Source organism: Bos taurus, chromosome 4 (genome assembly GCF_002263795.3).
Source record: "Bos taurus isolate L1 Dominette 01449 registration number 42190680 breed Hereford chromosome 4, ARS-UCD2.0, whole genome shotgun sequence".
NCBI classification, from domain to species: domain Eukaryota; kingdom Metazoa; phylum Chordata; class Mammalia; order Artiodactyla; family Bovidae; genus Bos; species Bos taurus.
Window position 1 is genome coordinate 10,413,685 of NC_037331.1, and position 3,921 is coordinate 10,417,605.

Here is a 3,921-nt window from a genome sequence, read left to right on the forward strand (position 1 = left end):
AGATCTAACTCGTTGGACTGGGTGGTCTTGGGTGTAATTCGACGTCAACATGTGGGCAAATAAGAATGAACGTAAAGTAATACTGACATCTAGTGGATATCTTGTGTTACTGCCACTATTTTAGGTAGAGCTTAAACTCAAAGAGCTAACTTTATTATTTTTTTTTCAGTTTAATGCTATTTTTTATTTGTCATAAAAATATAAACTGGACAGCTTTTTGGATCTTTTAAAAATCGAGATTAATATTTTTGTATGAGTAACTGAGTCATTTATATCTTTAAATTTATATCAACATAAAGAATTCAGACTGTCCTTTTAGAAAATCAAATGCCTCTTAAAGCTTTAAAATCAAGAGGTTTCTTATCTCACTTTGGCTAATAATATAGAAAAAGAAATATAAAAATATGGAACGCTACACGAATTTGCGTGTCATCCTTGTGCAGGGGCCATGCTAACCTTCTCTGTATCGTTCCAATTTTAGTATATGTATATGTGCTGCCAAGCAAGCACAGAGCTAACTTTAGTATTCTACAAATCAGAGAGGACAAACCTAAAAGCCCTTTCTCCTTATTTTAAGAGTATATATATATATATATATATATAAGTTTGCAAACATTTGTTACTACTTAAAATTATCATTTTATGTTTTCTAATTTAATTTTACTGTGGTAATGGAACATGATCTATGTGACCATTTGGAATTTATTGAGACTCGAAAGCTAACTAAACTGTGCTAGCTTTTTGTCTTTGTTTTATGTGCATTTCTAAAGAACATATACTCTCTATTTTTGTTCGTTTGTTTCGCTTTGCTTTTTGCAGGATTCTGTATATACCTGCGAAGTCTAAATCCTGACTTGTTTGTTCGAGTTACTCAATTTATCATATTCTGATACAGATTAGATAAAATCTTCCTCCATGACTGTGGTTTGTCAATACCATATTACATTTTAATGAGTTTTTTGCTTTTTGTATATACTTTAAATGCACACAAGTTCATGGCTGTTGAATCTTCTTAGTGAAATGTTCTTTTTAATTGTGCATTTCTCTTTTTATCCACATTGTTGTCTTTTGCCTTAAATTCTGTTTTATCTAACATTAATATTGCTATAATCACTTAGGAAAAAATTTGCTTGTATTTTTAAAATCTCTTTTAATGTCTCTAACCTTTTAGTGTCCTTTCGTTTGAAGTATGTCTCTCATAAACCATATATGGCTAACTTAAAAAAAAACTGAGGGTCTTTGTATTTTAATAGTGAGTTCATTCTCTTTACATATATTGTGATGGTTGATCTATTTAATCTTACTTCCAGTACATAATTTACAGTTATTTATTGTTTATTTTTTATAGTTTCTTTTTCCTTAAGATCTATTGGATTGATTGTTTTTTTTAGTTTTTTGAATGTTGAGTTTTTTAAAAATTTTATTTATTTATTTTAATTGGAGGCTAATTACTTTACAATATTGTAGTGGTTTTTGCCAAACATCGACATGAATCAGCCATGGGTGTACATGTGTTCCCCATCCTGGACCCCCCTCCCACTTCCTTCCCATCCCATCCCCTGGGGTCATCCCAGTGCACCAGCCCTGAGCACCCTGTCTCATGCATCGAACCTGGACTGGTGATCCACTTCACATATGATAATATACATGTTTCAACGCTACCCTCTCAAATCATCATACCCTCGCTTTCTCCCACAGAGTCCAAAAGTCTGTTCTTTACATCTGTGTCTTTTTTGCTGTCTTGCATATAGGGTCATGGGAAATAGATGGGGAAACAGTGGAAACAGTGTCAGACTTTATTTTTGGGGGCTCCCAAATCACTGCAGATGGTGACTGCAGCCATGAAATTAAAAGACGCTTACTCCTTGGAAGGAAAGTTTGACCAACCTAGATAGCATATTCAAAAGCTATTACTTTGACATTACTTTGCCAACAAAGGTCTGTTTAGTCAAGGCTATGGTTTTTCCAGTGGTCATGTATGGATGTGAGAGTCAGACTGAAGAAAGCTGAGTGCCAAAGAATTGATGCTTTTGAACTGTGGTGTTGGAGAAGATTCTTGAGAGTCCCTTGGACTGCAAGGAGATCCAACCAGTCCATCCTAAAGGAGATCAGCCCTGGGTGTTCATTGGAAGGACTGATTCTAAAGCTGAAACTCCAATACTTTGGCCACCTCATGCAAAGAGTTGACTCATTGGAAAAGACTCTGATGCTGGGAGAGATTGGGGGCAGAAGGAAAAGGGGACGACAGAGGATGAGATGGCTGGATGGCATCACCGACTCAATGGACGTGAGTTTGAGGGAACTCCGGGAGTTGGTGATGGACAGGGAGACCTGGTGTGTTGTGGTTCATGGGGTCTCAAAGAGTCGGACACCACTGAGCGACTGAACTGAACTGAACTGAAATAGGGTCATCGTTACCATCTTTCTAAATTCCATATATATGTGTTAGTATGCGGTATTGGTGTTTTTCTTTCTTACTTATTTCACTCTTATAATAGGCTCCAGTTTCATCGACCTCATTAGAACTGATTCAAATGCATTCTTTTTAACGGCTGAGTAATACTCCATTGTATATATGTACCACAGCTTTCTTATCCATTCGTCTGCTGATGGACATCTAGGTTGCTTCCATGTCCTGGCTATTATAAACAGTTCTGCGATGAACATTGGGGTGCATGTGTCTATTTCAATTCTGGTTTCCTCAGTGTGTATGCCCAGCAGTGGGGTTGCTGGGTCATATGGCAGTTCTATTTCCAGTTTTTTAAAGAATCTCCACACTGTTCTCCATAGTGGCTATACTAGTTTTCATTCCCACCAACAGTGTAAGAGGGTTCCCTTTTCTCCACACCCTCTCCAGCATTTATTGTTTGTAGAATTTTTGCTAGCAGCCATTCTGACTGGTGTGAGATGGTACCTCACTGTGGCTTTGATTTGCATTTCTCTGATAATGAGTGATGTTGAGCATCTTTTCAAGTGTTTGTTAGCCATCTGTTTGTCTTCTTTGGAGAAATGTCTGTTTAGTTCTTTGGCCCATTTTTTGATTGGGTCTTTTATTTTTCTGGAGTTGAGCTGCAGGAGCTGCTTGTGTATTTTTGAGATTAATTCTTTGTCAGTTGCTTCATTTGCTGTTATTTTCTCCCATTCTGAAGGCTGTCTTTTCACTTTGCTTATAGTTTCCTTCGTTGTGCAGAAGCTTTTAAGTTTAATTAGATCCCATTTGTTTATTTTTGCTTTTATTTCCATTACTCTGGGAGGTGGGTCATAGAGGATCCTGCTGTGATTTATGGGATTGACATATTTTTTAAATTCTTCTCTCTACCGTTTTAGGATACATTGTATTCCTGTTTTTCTTTTACAAATTGTCTTTTAGCTATTTTTTATTAGGGAAAATCATTCAAATATACAAATAAATAGATAATGATCTGTATGCCCACCTCCCAGTTTTAGGAAGTTTTAACAACCCTAACATTCAGCTGGAACTGCTTTGGATTTATTAAATAAGAAAGAAAATTATAGATTCAGGTGAGGCCCCAGTGTACCCCTCAACCTCATTTTACTCTCTCTCCCTCTTGACAGTAAATCTCTACCATGAATATTGGTATTTCATTTGATATTTATTAATTTGATATTTATTAATTCCACATATGTTTTAAAATTTTATTCTATATTTTCTGGCTAAACAATATAGTTCAATAGTTTTAAATGTTTTTCTGGTTAGAACGTTTATATAAATAATATTACTTTCTTATCAACATTATGCTTTTGACATTCATTCACACTGATTCATATATATCTGGTTCATCCTTTTAATTTCCGTATTCCATTGACATCTCTGTCTATTTTTTTCCTTTTTCCAACCCATTCTCCTATTGATGGATAGTAAATTTTTTCCTCAGTTTCCCTTATTTCAAGCAACATTAG

At 35.4% G+C, this 3,921-nt stretch overlaps 1 pseudogene; it reads right to left on the reverse strand.

The window, feature by feature from the left end:
- Positions 1 to 398: 398 nt before the first annotated feature.
- Positions 399 to 496, reverse strand: LOC112446530 (uncharacterized; annotated as a pseudogene).
- Positions 497 to 3,921: the final 3,425 nt, after the last annotated feature.